Source organism: Notolepis coatsorum, assembly GCF_963971535.1.
Source record: "Notolepis coatsorum genome assembly, chromosome: 14".
In the NCBI taxonomy this organism is placed as follows: Eukaryota; Metazoa; Chordata; class Actinopteri; order Aulopiformes; family Paralepididae; genus Notolepis; species Notolepis coatsorum.
In genome coordinates, this window is record NC_140178.1 from 102,576,010 (window position 1) to 102,595,452 (window position 19,443).

A 19,443-nucleotide genomic window follows, 5' to 3' on the forward strand; every position below is an offset into this window, starting at 1 on the left:
ATTTTAATCGATTTTTTCTCTCTTCAAAACTAGAAACGCCAAGGAAATCATTCAAATAAGCTTTGTTTTTATTTGACACAAATGATCAAACCAAGATGATTTCCCTATTGGGATTGAAGTGCAAACCTAACTTTCACCAATCTTCAAAAAAAATTATAAAAACAACATACATATATATATATATATATATATATATATATATAGGGCTGTACCAAATGCTTCGAAGGTTTGATCATAATGTTGACATTCAAATTTTAAATCAACATTCGAATTTTTAATAAGAAAGAAAAACATTTTTTTTTTTTTTTTTTTTATCTTTTTTGTATAGGTCTATTCAATCTGTTTAAACCAATGGGGGTTTTCTTCACAGTTGCAGATAATGTTTTTAGGCTACACTAATATTATAATATTATACTGTAAGACGTCACCATCACTTTCATACCAACCGTGCCCTTATTGGATTATTTATGTTGATGAAACATGAGTTATATTCATTAAAGAAAGTTGATACAAATTTTTTTACTAATTTAATCAGATTAATCACTTTATTCAAATTGAGGATTTAGTTTGAGGATAAAAATAAAATAAAGTTACAAATATTTTTTTTTAAATAAATTTCTTTTTTTTACAGACATTCAAAGCTTCATTTGAATACTTCAATAGAAGCTTTGAATGTTAAATGACATTCGGTACAGCCCTATATATATATAAAAGGTTACTCTTGATCAAACAAAGATGAATGTCCCTTGGGATTAATAGTGCAATAACTTGCTTTTCACTAAACTTCACTTAAAACAAATAAAAGGTGCCTCTTGATCATCAAACAAGAATAAATTTCCCTATTGGAATTATAAAGTGCAAATCTAACTTTCACCAAATTTTTTTTATTTTTTAAATCGTCCTACATCATTCATTCGAATTAATCGATCGATAAAATCGATTAATCGCCCAGCCCTAGACTGAGCCTGAGTCTGGACAGGGAGGGACACAGCTGTTCCAGCCGGGGGAAGACTGGACATGAAGCGGGTCAGTGGCGCTGTGAGGACGAGGAAGAGATCAGAACAATGGGTAAGAGTCGCATTACAATGGCGGGTAAATGGCATGATGTCATTTGGGTTTCTCCCAAGAGTCCACGGTGCAAGAGGAGCTCTGTTCTTCCGTGGTCAGAGGCTGCCGGCTGTGATGTGGATGTCTTCTAGCCATTACCGTCCTAACGCTAGCGCAGCTTAGCTAGCTAGCAACATCCCTGCGATCAGCGTTGGTGGTTTTTAGCTGCTCGATGCCAGGTTTGTTTCCAGAGCCGTCCTCGGCTGAAGAAATCCTTTGTCGACTAATATAGTCATACGATTTGTTGATTTCGTGCCTGTTGCATCGCAGATTCCTTTTTCCGCATTGTGGAGCTTTACGAATGCCCTGTCATCAAGGAAACCATAGAAATGGAACATTGGTGGTTTGCGCGGCAACCAGTTAGCAGAACCACTGTGACTTTCATGAAGTAACCTAATCTTAGGGCCGGCCGCCATTAATCCAGTTTCAATTACCGCAGTCCCAAAAACTAGATAAATCTAGAACAAACGATTACTGCGCCGCATGCCGTGTCACTCTCATTTAGTCTTGTGTTGTAAATGCAGCGCACCCTTCCTTCACAGCAGTGTGCTCCGCCCCTTCCAAACAGTAGTTTCAGCATCGTGTCGAGAGGGAGGACGAGCCACAGTGTATTTCTCCAGTTCTTTTTTAAACGCATTTGGTAACTTGTAGAAGACGACAGAAGGCAGCTATTGATCGAGAAGAAGTAAAACAAATGCAGTCGTCATCGTACAATGTTCTCAAATCACTCAAAAAGTAAGATAGTGTTTAATAATCGTGATTTCAATATCAAATAAAAAAATAATTGTGCTTGTGATTTTATAATCGAAGCTAAAATAAATAACAAAAGCAACGTGGGAAAACGTCTTGAAGAAGTTGGGTTCCTTTAACCCTTTCACTGCCACACTACCAAATGGTTAACCATTTCACTGTGACAATACAGAAGGTAGGGGTGGACGGTATAAACGGTATGAATTTGCGCTAGGGTATGGATTTTTACTATACCTTGTGACCGGTAGAGCAACTCTAAAGTAGCACGTGTAGTGGGCGGGTCAATGCGCAATTGTCATTTCATAATAGACACGGAACAGAGCGGACCAGATCAAACTAGCTCTTCAGCTCTGCGTTGCACACAGCTGTGTGACACTTCTCTTGCGAGTCGCGCCGTTTCTATGTGTAATGTAAACTCTGCGACGGATCCAATGGTCTAACATACTTTGCATCCTCACCATTCTGGAATGCCCACGTCGCGCTAAAACCTTATGTAATGTTAACTGTTGATGTAGACTCAGAAAACTAACGTTGGCTAAAATCCTAGCAGCCTCAGAAAGCTAACGTTGGCTAAACTCCTAGCAGCCTGTTGATGTAGCCTCAGAAAGCTAACGTTGGCTAAACTCCTAGCAGCCTGTTGATGTAGCCTCAGAAAGCTAATGTTAGCTAAACTCCTAGCAGCCTGTTGATGTAGCCTCAGAAAGCTAATGTTAGCTAAACTCCTAGCAGCCTGTTGATGTAGCCTCAGAAAGCTAATGTTAGCTAAACTCCTAGCAGCCTGTTGATGTAGCCTCAGAAAGCTAACGTTGGCTAAACTCCTAGCAGCCCCCTCTCTCTCCCCCTCCCTCTCTATCTCTCTCTCTGCTAACAATCCTGATTCTATTCTTGAACCTATTTCATTCCAAAGGAATATATTGATGGACATTAGCTATAGTATATAGGTCAGCAGCTGTAACAGAATCATAAAAAAATAAATAAAAAATGTTTTTACATGTTTCAACGACAAAAAAAGCCAGCGGTGGACCAACATAACAAACGCTGTCACTGTTTACTTGTGTAAGGACATGGTTCCTTTTCAAACTGTCGATAGAAAGGGCTTTAAAGACATGGTCAAAACACGATCCAAGATATGCGTTACCTGCCAGCAGACACTTGAGAAAAGGTTTTCCATTTTTCTATTGCAGTTTTGCACAATAAATGTTCTTAAAATACCTCTGTACTATGTGAAATATGTCCTAATACACGAGTACAGTAATAGCTGCCATACCAGTGTGTTACCCCTTCAGAAGCATTTATATAGACATTTTAAGATAAATGTATATACCGTGATATATACCGTTACAGTCTATCCTTCAAATTATACCGTGATATACATTTTTGACCATACCGTCAAGCCCTAACAGAAGGTTAACCCTTTCACTGCCACACGACAAAGGGTCAACCCTTTCACTACCACACTACAGAAGGTTAACCCTTTACTATCACACTACAACCTGTGGTGTGATAGTAAAGGGTTAACCTTCTGTAGTGTGGTAGTGAAAGGGTTAAGCAAAGATCACACGCATCATCTAAACCAGGGGTCAGCAACCTTTTTGACATGGAGTGCCTATTTGAAATATAGTTGTAACTAGTGTGCCTCAACAATATTCCATGCATCGTAATTTTTTTTCTCTCATAATCGGGTCTTTTTAATGATAATTTTTACATTATTACATCATTATTGTTATTATTAACTATATTATTATGATGTTTGTATCAACCCTAAATCTGAGTTGGGGGGGGGGGGGGGGGGATGCAATGCAGACAAACAGCTGCATACAGTGCGACCATTTCACTCACATTTGCCCATTCATTTTTGGACACATCACACACCATCGGTGTGTGTACTGTACGTGTGCTGTCATAGCTCCACCTACAGGCCTAATGGAGAACACCAGGATGTGAATGGAGGGTGAATGTGAGGTATATTGTGTAAATAAGTTTTGATTGATCGCAAGACTACACTGTAAAAAAAATTATAATAATAAGTTACCAGAACTTAAAAATATTGAGTTCAGTTAAGTGCATTAAGGTTTTCAGTTTTCAATCCATAATAAGTTAACAGAAAAATAAGTACACAACCACATTATTTCAACCTAATAAAACTATGTTTATTGTCATTGTTTTAAGAACACAAGTTGACTTGGTAATACTCACATTTTGAGTAAAAAAATGGCTTTTAACGTGCAATGTTCAATGAAATAGAAAAATAAATAATAAAATTTGTTGATTAATCCCACTGGTCACAATGGTGACCATAATAATGTTTTTGTTATAAGGCTCTGCAAATGTTACTGAATGATGTAGCAATGTATTTCCAGCTAAATTGAAATAATAAACAAATAAAGGGTCTCAATTAAATATGTGGTAGTAAAAATAACCTATGGGAGGATTTCAACAAGATAAATGCGACAACAGTGCAAAATATTTCACTATAATATTTCAAAGCAAATTTTTTATTTTTATTTTTTTAATGCTGCCCCCTGTGCCTATGAAAATACCCCCGCGTGCCTAGGGTTGCCTACCCCTGATCTAAACGCTGGGTTTTTGAACATTGCTTTGGTTTGTGTTGCTTCAACAGCTCAAATCACATAACAACGTCCACTGTGGCCAGAAAACGACCCGCTTCAGCTTCAGTGGTGACGAAATCAAACTGATCAGCACAGCTCTTGCTCCAACGCATTCAAAGGTTGTCCAACGCCAGGCAGCCATTTCAACATACAGCGGGTTTAGCAGAGGGGGGGGGGGGGGGGGGGGAATGAACACATTCAGTATCTGCCCCGTTGCCACGGTATCCAGAAATACTTTGGGTCGATTAGAACCCTGTGGGGTTCAATAAAGAACAGACTCAAACCTTACAGACTCGGTGACGTTCTCTCCGGCGGTGGAACCCCAGTCTCACGGGCCACATGCTAAGGCCGACAGAAATAGCCATTGTTCCATCTCCTGCCAACTGCCAGGAAGACAGCGCCGAGGGTCACGGGATCACGTCAACATTCAACCCTCCCCGTTGACCCGCTCAGCCCGTTTCCAAACAATCACCTGCTCAGAGCTCCGTCCTGCCGGCCCCGAGCGTTGGATCAGTGCTCGTTTGATCAGGCTCAGCAGCACGGTCTTAGTTAGCAGCACACACACACACTCGGTCTGGGAGGAGAGACTTTAGATTTGAAATTAGGGCCCGTTCCTTTAGCAACAACATGGCTAGAGTAAGATTATGGAAACTAGGATTATACCTAATGAGGCTTTTGGGGACGCAAAGGTGTCAGTGTTGACATATCAAGAGGATGCCACGGCACTGACACAACTCATTAGTGTCCTCAGGGAGGTATAGAAAACCAACTGATTAATCAATTATCAAGATCAGCGGGTTCAAGGGAAGTCTCCCGAGATCATGAAGTAAGCCTCCTTGGAAAGGTGAGGTGGTTGTCCCAAAGCTTCCATTCGTTTTCTTGTTTTCTTTTCCAACAGTGTGTATAGCTTAACCCTTTCACCACCACACAGCAAAGGGTTGACCCTTTCACAACCACACTACAGAAGGTTAACCATTTCACTACCACCACACTACCAAAATTGTGTTAACCCTTTCACGGAGACAATACAGAAGGTTAACCCTTTCACTGCCAGTGCCACACGACAAAGGGTTAACCCTTTCACAACCACACTACATAAGGTTAACCCTTTCACTACCACACTACCAAAATTGTGTTAACCCTTTCACTGCGACAATACAGAAGGTGAACCCTTTCACTGCCACACGACAAAGGGTTATTAACCTTTCACAACCACACTACAGGTTAACCCTTTCACTACCACACTACAGACGGTTAACAGTCTGTAGTGTGGTAGTGAAAGGTTAACCTAGGGCTGGGCGATATAACAATAATTATCGCGATATATTTTAATAATCGATATCGGAAGAAAATAAAAATTGAAGAAAAATAAAGAAAAAATTTGACCTGCAACAGGGCAGTTTTAAAACCAGAGGCAGTGGACAGACTTGTCTTTCTTGCCTGCAACTTAAAGTAATGGCTTTGCTTGTCCAAATGACAATACTGACCAAATTGAGATTTATTTTTCTCTTGTCCATTTATTTTGTTTGCTTTCTAATTTAAAATACAGTTTGAAACCGTCTGTACACAGTAGGCTATGTGTGCTAGCAGAGCTAGATTCCAGTCACGAGTCACGCTGCACATGTGCGGTTGTCCACCAAAAAAGCGCCAAAAGATAGAAAAGAAACTAGCAGAGCCAGAACTGTTCCAACTCCCCTGGAGCCACAGCCAGCAGAGAAGCCGGTTTACTTTCGCTTTCAAACCAGCTGCAGCCTGAGAACTGGAGTGTGAGGGGATGTAACACTAAAGATGGCGGCAACGACAAAGAATTGCTGCAAAATAAACATACATCTGTTGTTTAACACTTTCAATGCCAACGACGCTATATGTCGTTTGTTCATGTCGACCGTTTATTGCCAACGACGCGATATAGCGGGGTTTTTTTTCTTCTTTTTTTTTCGCGATTTTTATTCATATTTCATCAATCTAGTATCTCGTTAGTGCTGCAAACTCTCTCTGAGCTCCATTGGGAAAATACCGCCCCCTATCGTCTCCCGGATGGTAATGCACCCTTTTGGAATGGACTCAATGAATATGGATGAGAAAAGAAAAATCCGGAATCCACATTTTACTTCTCAGGCAAGTAATCCGAGCCCATCGGACTCATTGTGGACCATCAGAACAGTGTGGAATACATATTTCCAGTACGCAGCGTTGGATCAATAAACGCGATCGATATTTGGAATGGTGATCAGGAATTGGAATAATCTTTTTGGAGAACATCTGATCTGAGGTAAGGAATCTATTTTACCAGTCTTGGGATAATCAGAGCTGTTTTCACAGAGATATCAGCGTTTGCCCTGTGTGTGCTGATCAGGAAATGAGATTAGATTTTTCAGCTCGCTTCTCTAGCGTGCATAAGTACGTATACTATCGATAATCTAGCGTTTATTTGAAAACGATTCATAAATAGGCAGAAAAATGACAACGTTTTTTGTGTATTCCAGAATATTCCAGTAAAGGGCGATTATCATGGAATCTTTATATTTTCCTGAAACATAAAAAAAGCGATTTTCAAAATGGTATAAAACTGAAATTAACCGATTAAAAAACAATCCGTTTCGATAATGTTGACTGCAAACAAGTCATTGATAAACGACGGCCAGATTAGACACAGCCATAATTTAAGACATAGATTATGCGTTCACAAATATGAGAGCGCAATCATTGAAGTGGGTGGCGGCATTCAAGGGGGTAAAAAGGAAAACACGGCCGACACGGAAAGTGTTAAAAAATAATATTCTTTTAAAAATGTATAACAATATCGATAATATCGAATATCGAGTGATATATCGTTATCGATATCGTTATCGCGATATCATTTTTGGCCATATCGCCCAGCCCTAGGTTAACCTTCTGTAGTGTGGTAGTGAAAGGGTTAATATAGCCATTCGGCTCTTGACTGCATCTCTCCGCTTGCAGATGTCACCCAGATGAATCTATGGCTGCATTCATCCTCTCTCTCAGGTATTTTTATCTGCTCAGGTCTCTCTCTCTCTCTCTCTCTCTCAGTACGAGAGACTCAACCTTTGCATTTCTCCCTTCCCTCCCCGCTGGAGACCACTTTGCATGTGTCCTTGTGATGTTGGTTGACGCGGCGCCATGCGGTCAGTGCAGTTGACTCACCACTGGGCCCCGGGTGTCCGGGGGCCGCCGGTGGAGTTCAGCGCTGCTCTGCAGTAACGGCCAACAGTAGACCCGCGTTATTAGCTAGAGCTGATTGAAAGCTTCCTTCTTCTGTCGAGAGCTTGATGACTCATATCCCTTTTGAGCGCCTTAACCACACAGTCACAGCTCTGGGCTTCAACTAGGGGTGGGAATCACCAGTTTCATCATGATACGATACGATATCGATTCTTTGGACAACGATACGATATTTGCCGATATCACAAAGTCGCTCACGATACAATATGATACGATTAGATTCAGGTGCCTGCGATCGATATGAGATGATATCATATGCCCATTTAACACAATCAGTAACATTTAGATCAACAAAAAAAAGGTAATGAAAATATCATTTGACATTTGTATTTTTGAGCTCTTCCAGACATTTAAAGGAAAATCAATCTATTGTTTTTAATACAAATAGACCTCCTGTTCACTGTAAAGTGCCACGTTTTTATATATTGAGCTTTAAACTTTAAGCTACATTTTTTGGAACTCAAAACTCACAACCTCCCTCTCCCAAACCGTTCCTACAACAATTTGTTGATGTTGCATGATCATGTATAGGCCTACATTTATTATGCATTATATTGTTTATGTTTAAATAACATTGAAACATCAAACTCCTCTGACCTCATCTGGTCTTTCCAAAGACGCGCGCACACACACACACACAGAAAGGGAGAATGCTATGCTGTAACATCTACACACACGGAGCTACTGCTGTTGTTCTTGGGCGGATATGAGACTCGCCACAGGATTTTCAAAATAAGAGTATCGATATGAATCGATCTTATTACATCGCATCGATCCGATTCGATTGTTGATAATTACATCGATGTATCGATCTGGATCGATGTATCGTCCCACCCCTAGTTTCCACGCGAGAAGTCAGTCAGTTCAGAATTGGGTATTAGTTCAAGGAACCCTCTAACATGTTGCATTGTTAAAAATATCAATGTTTACATTAAGAATTGACTCAAGCAGTTAAATGTACTTTTTATTGGAACATTAGCTTTTATGTCAAGTCTGGGTGATGTCTCAGTAAGTGGTTTTGTAGATTTCTTGTATTTCCACAATCATTATCTATGTCCGTCACTAGGGGTGGACGGTATAAACGGTAGGGCTGCACGATTAATCGATTTTAAATCGACGCAATTTTTTAAACTCTTTTTTTTTTTTACATTTGTTTAACCAGGAAGTCCCATTGAGATACAAGATCAGTTTGGGAGAGGGAGATAAGGGGTTTTAGATTGTGTGTTGTGAAGTTTAGACTTCAGAGAGGGAGAGTAAAGTACAGAAAAAAAAGTACCGTTGGGTACCGGTATCGATTCCCAGGTAAAAAGAAACATTTTCAGGCTCGGTGTCCTGAAAAGACCCACTGCGTAGGCCAGATGCAAGCCGCATTTTACAATAAACCTCTGTGGGGCTGCTTAAAAATATATATTGTAATCGCAAATTTAATCGCAATATCTGTCAGAAAAATCGCAATTAGATTATTTCCCAAAATCGTGCAGCCCTATTTAGCGCAGCAACGGGCTAACGTTAGCCACTAATCTAACGTTCTAACGTGACTCCGCAGCACCAGTTCCATTAATGAGGAAGGGGGGGGGGGGGGGTTATACTGACGAGGCTTGACAACAGAGGTTCAAAGATAACTTCACATTTATTGGCTATTCGTTTCTTTATATCGCTTTATCCATCAGGCTGCTCCCGTTTCCAACTCAACAATGACATCCTGGTGTGACATCATCAACTACGGTAACTTAGGACGCTCAAACCTCAAACCTATTACATCCCACTCTCTCGCTCTCTACATTGTCAAACACGTTGCTAGTTTTAGTTGGAGTTGGAGTTTTATTGTGTTTGAGGGAAAGAAACCTCCGGTCCTGCTGTAGTTTTTATTTTCACTTTGTGCCGCTCGATTTTATTGTATTTCATGAAAAAAGTGTTTTTCAGAGATGGAAGTAACTTGAGAAAAGGTTTTGCATTTTTCTATTGCATTTTTGCACAATAAATGTTCTTAAAATACCTCTGTACTGTGAAATATGTCCTAGTAATACAAGAGTACAGCAATAGCTGCCATACCAGTGTTTTACCTTCAGAAGCATTTATTTAGACATTTTAAGATAAATGAATATACCGTGATATATACCGTTACCGTCTATGCTTCAAATTATACCGTGATATAAATGTTAGACCATACCGTCCAGCCCTATCCGTCACTATAGCCAATGGAAATGCTAGCAATGGTCACGTGGGCTGGGAGAACCAATGGAAAAGGCCTATCCCGAGGCCAAACTTAATTGCCGACCCCTGGTCTACACCCTCCCCAGACCGACAGTGGGGCAATGCGCGCAACGACCAGGAAGGGAATTGGCATAACGACTAAATTGGGAGATGAAAAAATATTTAAAAATATTTAAAAAAATTAAAGATCGATCTTGGGATTTTATAAATCGATAATTCAATATCGATTCATAATCGGAAAATCGATTTTTTTAACCCAGCCCTAGTGGCCTGTATGAATTATTATTATTTAAAATGGTTCCTAAGCAGGTAATCCAATTGTATACCTACAGTGATAACACATGTATTTACCATTTACATGCAGTCTAAATGGAAAGTAATAAATACATCTTTATTACCGTTTACTCAGTCTATTGCAGTGACGTTGTACAAGTACCTAAACAACGCCTGAAAGCTCTGCAGGTAGACAGAGGAATAGTCATTGGTTGTTCACACCTGGCCAGTTTTGCTCATCAGAGCGACGCAGATCAATGAAAAGCAAATTGCCGTCAACCGATATACACCATGTTCAGTGACGATATTGGCTCAGTTTTGCTCATCTGACCAGGACGGTTGAATAAAGAGAAATCTGCCAATATATATATAATTTATATATGCATCCCTAGAACTGACCCTTTACAGCTAGATGCTGTTTACCTGCTGCTGTGGTTCCGCTAGTGGAAAGAGATGATGCTGGCTTGATGTCGTGTCAACACAGACACACATGCTGGGCCCTTATGTGGTGTACGTGTATAGAGATTTTCTTTTATCAATATCAGCCAATGTTTTGCTACCACAGGCACAGAACTGCCATTAGCCAAAACTACACTGTTTTTATTACTCTGTGCTATGGACATGATCCAGTCAGTGCTAAAACATTTTTATAAATAAAAAAGTTAAGATACCCAGTACTACCAATTAGGGGTGGGAAAAGGAACATTTTAGTGATGCACGATATATCGGCCGCCGATATAATATCGGCCGATATGGCAGTTTTTTTACACATCGGTATCGGTCCGATATCAAGATAGGGCCGATATTAAAAAAAAATCAAAAAAAAATCTAAATACGTATCTGTCATTTCTTAAAATAAGTTACAAAAGTTTTAAAAATGCGTTTTGGAAAATAGCTCTTTATTTGATTATCATAAAAAAGTGTTTTCTATACAGAGATATCGACATCGGTAAATATCGGTATCGGCCACAACAGCAATATTAATATCGGTATCGGCCACAATTTTCACATCGGTGCATCACTAGAACATTTATTATCCAATTTTGCTGCACTATAAATGATTAGAGTGAGGTGAATAGGCTGAAATATTAGATACAACTGATCTATTTTTACTGCAGGTGTTGACAACGTTATCCGGTGGGGGGGGGGGGGGGCATAATTTGCAGTTGAAAAAAAAAGTTATGAATGACAACATCACAATATGGTATGATATTATCATGTTGTGGGGCCTGTGGTCATTCCCACTCTTACCAATGCCTTGAAGAAAGTGATGCAATGCAGACAAACTCAACAGAAACAGTCTGAAAAACTAGCAAGAGAAACAGAGGCATGAACTGACAAAGAGAAGAGAGACTATAAAGAGGAGAGAAAGAAGAGGGGAGAGAAGAGAAGAGAGGAGAGAAAGAGGGGAGAGAACAGTAAATGAGAAGAGAGAGAGAACAGTAAAGTAGAAGAGAGAGAGAACAGTAAAGTAGAAGAGAGAGAACAGTAAAGTAGAAGAGAGAGAGAACAGTAAAGTAGAAGAGAGAGAGAGAGAGAGAGAGAGAGAGAGAGAGAGAGCAGTAAAGGAGAAGAGCGAGGGAGGGGTAGCTCTGAAAAGGGAAGGAGGAAAACAGCAGATTGTATGACAGGAAAGAAACAGGAACAAATGGAGGGAGTGGTGTATGTATAAATAGCCTGAGAAACGCAGTGTTGCAGCAGGAAGCGGGGAGTGAGTGAGTGAGTGAGTGAGTGAGTGAGTGAGTGAGTGAGTGAGTGAGTTAGTGAGTGAGTGAGTGGTGGAGCCAAGGTGCCAGCTCAAAGGTCAGGCCTCTGGCTCTCCCCCGGTGGGCTCTCCGCACCGTGCCCAGATTCATGTCTGCCTTCCCTGGCAACAGCCTCCCCTCGCGGGGCTGGTGGACACGGTGAGCGGACCAACCCGGGAGTATAATCCTTCCGACGGCGGCGGCATCAAACCCACGGGGCTCGTCGGCCGGTAAACGCAGGTCAGCGTTGCATCATGTGCGTATGGGAATTCACAGGCCCCCGGGGCCACGTGTTCGGCTACACGTCAAATAACACCCGGTAGCCTGTAGGTAACGGGGTACTATAGGGCTGCATGATTAATCGGGGGGGGGGGGGCGGAAATCAGGGTTACTTTTTACTTAACTTTTTTAAATGATGACGATTCTGACTAGTTATTTTGTATGTTACAAGCACTTTCATATATGTTATGTTTAAGTTTAACACTTTGGTTGCCTTGGGTTAAATTCATGATATACCATAGGTTGCCGGCTCTATTTGTCTATGGAGAAAGTCCCCTTCTTTGCATGGCTATAACTTTTTAAATTCTATTGCTACATTGCCATTATTAGGGCCCATTCAAAGTCATATGTATTGTTCATTGTGTAGCAACGTTAAACTTTTTCATTCACATATTCATAGTAAAGTATGGTCTAATGTATAAGTATGTTTTCATCTCTTTCTGCAGCTTTCTCCAGAACGTGATCTATAGCCCCAAATGCATTATATTGATGATGCAATACAGTTTTATGGCAATCAGTGCGATATAAAAAATTCCAACTAGACGTACTTCTAGAAGTTACTACACGTCATCTGATGTTGACCGGATGGGCTAGGGGGCGTTTATAATTCCGTGGGCAGCGTTATACCAATCATCTAATGTGGGTCAAATGTTGATAATAGCAGTTAGTATCGAAGACGGTAACGTTACACGCTAAAACTCACCCCAGTCTCCGCGCGCCGTTGGGCGATCATCGTAGAGTAGAAATCTTATCATTATGGGATGTAAATTTACCCGGTCCATCTCCAGCTTGTATAATGGTATATACGTCCAAATCATGTTGTTTATCGAGTTATTGGCAATCGATCACTGTGTAGCGTGATGAGCCAGAGTCCCGGGACCTATAGCGAGTGCCCGGAAGTAATACGGACGTCTAGCACAACCTCTATGGCACATCCTGTTAAGCGATTGCGCCGATCGGCCACCAGATGGCGCTCCTGAACCGCCAGAGAGCTCAGTGGGTCCTGCTGGTGGATCTCAGGCCAGCGGAGGGGACATATGAATCCGATCGCAGATTTTTGAAATATTGATATAAGGACGCTGTACAGCGTCCTCCGGCAACTTGAGCATGGCCGGCAATGACGTCTAAATACGTTTCATGGCAGCCAAAGTGTTAAGTCAAGCACTTTGATATGTTATCAAATAAATAAATTATTTTATTGAAAAAATAATCTTGAGAGAGAATCAATGATCTCAATTAATTTTTTTTCCTTCTTTTTTTTTTAACTCCTCTTTTTCTCCGCCTGATTTTTCTCCTAATCCCAATTTAGTCGTTATGCCAATTCCCCCCCTCCCCTACCTGGTTGTTGTGCGCATGTTCCCCCTACTGGTCGGTACAAGGGAACCCTGAAGTCTACCACATGCTTCCTCCGACACATGTGGAGACAGCCAGTGGCTCTTTTTCCCACCTGGCAGCGAGGACTCTCCTTGGTGAAGCGTAACGCGTGGGAGGTCACGCTGCCTTCACCACTTCCTGCCTTTCGCCCAGACCTGACCTGTAGGCGTCGCTGTCCACAACGCCAGATTACCACCCACGACTTCCCTCCCCCTAACTCAGCCAAACGAGTTAGTACGACGACCGGCCCAAGCCGCAGGGCAATGCTGACTCCGGGAATGATCTCAATTCTTAAAGAGAAAATTGTGATTCACATCTTAGCAAGAATCGTGCAGCCCTAGTACTAATGACTAAAAATATTTCCAGCACGAAAGCCATTAATTCCCTAAGGAGGAGGAGGTCCCTGCGAAGGCCACTGCTCCCTAGAGGGAAGTCTGTTGCTCTGGTCCGAGGAAGACGGCACAATGAGTAGGGTTGGGCATCGTTTGGATTTGAACGATTCCGGTTCCGATTCTCCATATCGATTCCTGTTCTGAACGATTCTCGATTCCGATTCTTTGAGGTGCAGGTCACGGCTTATTTCGCAGGAGAAATTATTTTTTTTTTTTTTTTTTTTCATACTATTCACATTTTCAGTTGACTTGATACAGTTTAATTTTGTTGCTGTACTGTAACTAGGGTATTAATTAACAAAGTAATATATATATAAAAAAAAAAAAAAAAAAAAAAAAAATTTAAGAATCGAAAAGCAGGTATGTTACTTCCGGTTCCAGAACCGGAAGTTAGGAACCGGATCCTAATTAGAACCGGTTTTCGGTGCTCAACCCTAACAATGAGAGAAGGAACGAGGTGGGAAAAGGCTCATCTCCACCAGTGCTGCTGCTCTGTGTGTGAGAGGCTGGCTAGTGTCCCTGCTCATATTCCCCCGGGAGTCAGAGCAGAGGCAGAAGTAGGGTTGGGTACCGAACTCTGTACTTTTAAGGGTACCGACGGAATCACATCGGTACTACCGAGTGCCGATTCACGCTAGATCGATCTGTACCAGGTTTCGGTACCTTTATGGCGCTTTTCCACTGCATGGTACCTACTCTACTCGCTTTAGGTACCTGGTACTTCGTTCCTTTTCCACTGCAGGTACTAAAATAAAGTACTGTACTCAGTTTGTCTCCGTGTGGGGAGGCGGGGCTGCTTGTGTACAGCTGAGAGCTCCATAGCTCTGTGAGAGCTCCAGCATAGCTATGTCCGTGAGCTAGTAGGCGCAAGCCAGAGTAAAACACAGTTTTCAATCAATCAATCAATAACAACATTAACGAGACTCTCGTTGTGTCTATTCTGCTAACGCTAACGTTACCTCTCATTGTGTCTATTCTACAAGCGTTAACGTTAGCTAGGCTGTCTATGCTAACATTAACGTTAGCATTAGGCTAACAAGCTGTAACGTTACCAGTCGCGTCTATTTGCTAACGTTAGCATTAGGTAATAACCGGTTTAAAATGGATGGTGATTACCTCACGTTGTGTCTATTCTACTAGCATTAACGTTACTCATACAAACAATCAATAGCGAGTTATATTGATCACGCTATGTACGATAGCCATGCTAAAACGCTAGCACAACATTAGCACAACATAAGCTTAAGCCTTAACAAGTCAGCGATCTTTTTGCGAGACTAAACTCTCCGCTCGGTGGCAAATTGTGTTGATGTCGGTTTTGTTTAATCAATAAATGAGGCAGAATACACAGTGACTGTAACGTTTGTTTATTGAACTTGTGCCTGCTGCAACCATAATGAAATCCTATGCGAGACATTAAAGATGGCGGCTTTCTGTTTTCGTTCAGACTCTCCAACGAGTGACGCGTCTCTCTTCTGACCAATCAGTGGTCTGCAGTGTTTCACGTGACTTTTCTAGTACCAGTTCTACCCGCTTGGCTCGCGCTTGGAACCACGACAGAGCAGGGACTAAAAAAGTACCCAAAAAGTACTGAAAAAGTACCTGGTACCAGGTACTTTGGTAATGGAAAACCGAAAATACCGAGTAGAGTAGAGTAGGTACCATGCAGTGGAAAAGCGCCATTACATGTTTAGTATAAGAGTGGTGTAATATACTAGACAAGAGGGAGCCTTTTCCACAAATATATATATATATTACTGTCCCGTCTCTTGGGTCTTTGGGAAAGACCAGTCGAGGTCAGAGGAGTTTGATGATATTTACAGAGGATGACCTGATATTAATGTTGATATTTAAACATTTAAAAACATAATACATGATCATGCGATTTAGTTTTTGTGAACAATAAATAACCAAATGTTCTAAATAAATAATGTTGTAATTGAGAAGTTTGGACTTCATTATTATTTTTGTATATATATATATATATATATATATATATATATATATATATATATATATATATATATAATAATAACTTATATATATAAAAAAAAAGATTACAACTGAAATTAAATGTTTGTTTATTACAGAGAAAGTTAAGTACTGAAAAAAGGTACCGTTGGGTACCGGTTTGAATGTGAACCAACCCTAGGCAGAAGGGGCCACTGACGTCCGACGTCCACTCAGTGGCAGGGAGCTAAGGGGGGGGGGGGGTTGAAGGGGGAAGTGTCCGGCCAGAAAGAAAAGATACGACCGGCTCTCAGAACACATAGGCCTAATCCTTATCGTCAGGGGAAAACATTGCTCTCGTTTCGTCAAATGGGAGCGGGCCACACTGAAGGTTTCATTTTCCACCTTCCTTAGCGTAAAATCTTAAAGGGGAACTATTTTACTATTTCTTTCACTATTTGGGCACTTTTACACAATTCCTGAGAGTCTATGGAACACCTCTGTAATATATATATTTTTTTTATTCATTGTTTTGTATTTCTAATCAAGTCCTCAAAAACAGCATTTTTCTACCTCAAGATCTCGAGCCGTTTTGAGCTGACTGTGTGGAGTGGGTACAGAACTGTGTGCAGCTCATCTTGTATCTCTCCATTATCATGCAGCGGTGTCTCTCTGACATCACAAATCGCGCACATTTTCAAATGACTCAGTTCAGTGAGGGTGAATATTGTGAGAGGAGAATTGGAAGAATGCGCCAATATGAGAATTTTGAGACATAGATCATATTAATATAAGTTCACATAGCTAGGAAACAATGCTAAACACTCAAAAAGGCCATTTATAAGATAGTTCCCCTTTAAATATTATTTAATTAATTGGTTCTCTGTATGCGAGCCTAACCCTGGTCAACACCCCACACACGGCACGGTCTGGTAAAATATCACGACACTCGAAAGACACAAAAATCACACTTGAGATTGAAAGAACAAGAAGGAGACATCTGGTTCCTGCTCGGCGGATGGACCTGCCTCTTGAGGCCCCAACGTGAGGGACGGACTTCAACTTCTCCTTTTATCTCCCGAATGAGAAATCCCACCATGCTATCTATCACACACAGTAAGGAATGCGCCGGTGTCATGTGGGTATAGAATAGACCCGTGTGAACAAGTTTGCAATAACTTAATGCCAGAGACGCATACAAGCCTCAGTTACAGATAGGGCTGACCCCTATTAGGGCTGACCCCTATTAGTCGACTAATCGGTCGAAAAGAGCCGTAGTCGACTGGCCAACCTCTTAGTCGAATATATATATATTATTTTTATTATTATTTTTTTTATTTATCATTCTTTCCAAAATAAGAGGCCTAGAAGCGTGGCTAACGCTAATGGCACGCATACCAGAGGCTAACTGCCTACGAAAACAGGCACAGAGGCACTGAAAGAGGATTTCACCCATCTAAGACAAATATCAAGATGTATCCATCAGTGGACCAATTGTATTAGGGATGCCCCGATCACATTTTTTGCCACCGATACCGATCACCGATCGTCGTGAGCCATATCGGCCGATACCGATCCGATACCGATCGTTTTTGATTAAAAAGAAATTAAAAATTATTTTATAATTTTTTTTTATATAAAATATATATATTATATAATTAGACTTGTACTTGTATTATCTGCGAGACATCGCCACCACGCAACAAGTCAAAATGCTCGCTATCTGCAAACCGCGCCACTGTCTGAGTACTCTAGTAGCCTCCAGCTCCAAAAAGGATTCTCCGGCGCTGCAGCTGGGCCCTATTGGTATAACGTTACTACTGTCACATTCAGCAAGCCCTCAGCTCGAATACGCATTCAATCAATGTTATAAGACATTGATATCAGGAGCTATCTGTAGCTACTGCTAGCCGGCTAGATGACGTTAAGACAACTATTTAGTTCAATCGGACATTTCGTTTTGAACTGTGAACTAACGTCAGCTAACGCAAGCTAACGGAGATATCAACATGGACTACTAGACTTCCTGGGGCATTTGTTGATATCCGGAGCTATCAGTAGCTAGCCGGCTAAATACCGTTAGACAATGCCTACTAAAAGTGAATAGTTGACTGGGTAATTTTGTTTAAACAGTAACGATAGCTAGGTAGCTAACGTTAGCTCAGGTCGAATGCACTATCTAGACTCAGCAGAGGAGGTCCGCCTCCTCTGTTTACAAACTCTACACGGGTACGGGCGGGGCTAGGGAGGAGGAGCAGCTTGCAGGTCATGTGCGTCTGAGACAAGCGAGTGAGATATCCACTTGATCAGTTTCCGCGATCGGCGAATATGACTCATTATCGGAATTCCCCGATCGCATATTTATACTGATTATCGGCCGATCGATCGGGGCATCCCTAAATTGTATGCTTTTGCAGAGGACAAGAAGCCTTCAGTCGACTCCTTCAGACATTAAGCACCCCCCACAGCCCAAATGGATTATATATATTTTTTTTACCAATAGTCGACTAACGGCAAATGTTGGCCAATCATAGTCGACCATCCAAATCCTTAGTCGGGGACAGCCCTAGTTACAGACTATGCTGTATAGAGTGTTGGGGAAACTACTCTAAACACTTGTTAACCAAATCACTAGCTAGCTACTTCACAAATAAACTAAATCTTAGCTACTCTCAAAAAAAATAGCTTGTCAAACTAAAACTACTTTGAATATAAGTACATTTGACTACATCCAAACTACGTTGTGGAAGAATGATCGCAAGTGAGGTTTTGACTGCCCTGGTCGCTAAATGATCAAAGAACACGTTACTCAAATGTCAGTTGCGTTGTTGCTCCATGTAACTATATTAGGCACACCCAAGGGTGTGTTTTAAGGGTGTTGCTGAGGAGGAATGAGGACAATATAGCATTTCTAGGGAAATAATATTGTTTGTAATGAATTACCTACACAACCCAGAGGAGTGAACTAATAAAAATAACAAAAAAGCTACTGAGATTTTAAATGTAGTTAAACTAGTCATTTAACTACATGTATACAGTTCAACTTTTAAAAGTTGCACTGTCACTCAAGCAATACAGTAAAGTAGTGCCAGCCCTGCTTCTTCTGGGGGAAACACTAAAACAAACAAGACAGAAATTAGCTGGGCCCTCAAGTCTATACAACAATCAATACGTGATTCTACAAAACTGTACTATTAATCGGTAGTACCAATTTTATATATTTTATATCCAGTGTAATCAATCTGTGTGAATTGTAAATTACTATTGCACTTTACTGTTACATCTGCACTCTGGTTGGATGGCACACTTATGTTTTCGTTGTAGTACTGTACTTGTGTTGTGCAGTATAACGACATTACATTTGAATCGACAGTCATCTACTGCTCTAAAGTAAAGCTAATAATGTTACTCATTCAACAAAAAAAAAAAAAAAAAAAAAAAAAAAAACTCTGATCCAGGAAGTGGTAGAAAAAAAGTCAGTAACGTCATCCACGATATACTCATCAT

The 19,443-nt window shown here is 40.9% G+C and overlaps 1 protein-coding gene across 2 annotated transcripts in view; it reads right to left on the minus strand.

Annotated features, from left to right (window-relative positions):
• arhgdia (Rho GDP dissociation inhibitor (GDI) alpha) overlaps positions 1-19,443 on the minus strand; it is a 61,419-nt gene that overhangs the window by 41,422 nt on the left and 554 nt on the right. The gene's annotated exons all lie outside the window — the stretch shown is intronic.